Raw genomic sequence first — 511 nt, 5'->3', positions numbered from 1 at the left:
ATGCAAGTAAAATTTTTCTAAAGATAATTAAAAACAACTGTAACTGTACATTGACAGAGAACTTCCAGAGGTTCAAGCCGGAGTCAGAGGAGGATATGGAATGAGAAAGATCATTGCTGATGTCAGATGGATCTTGGCTGAAAGCAGAGAATACCAGAAAGATGTTTGCCTGTGCTTTGTGGGCAATGCAAAGGTTTTTGATTATGTGGATAATGACAAACTATGAACAACATTTCAGAGAATGGGTATTCCAGAACACTTAATTGTGCTCATGAAAAAGCTGTACATAGACCAAGAGACAGTTGTTCCAACAGAACAAGGGAACACTGAATGGTTTAAAATTAGGAAAGGTGTGTGCCAGCATTATATTTCTTCACCATACTTATTCAATCTGTATGTTGAGCACATAATCAGAGTAGCTGGATTTTATGAAGAATGTGGCATTGGGATTGGAGGAAGACTCAATAACAACCTACAATATGCCAATGATACAACCTTGCTTCCTGAAAGT

This window comes from Chrysochloris asiatica, unplaced genomic scaffold, assembly GCF_000296735.1.
Source record: "Chrysochloris asiatica unplaced genomic scaffold, ChrAsi1.0 scaffold00138, whole genome shotgun sequence".
In the NCBI taxonomy this organism is placed as follows: Eukaryota; Metazoa; Chordata; class Mammalia; order Afrosoricida; family Chrysochloridae; genus Chrysochloris; species Chrysochloris asiatica.
This window is presented reverse-complemented; position numbering follows the sequence as displayed.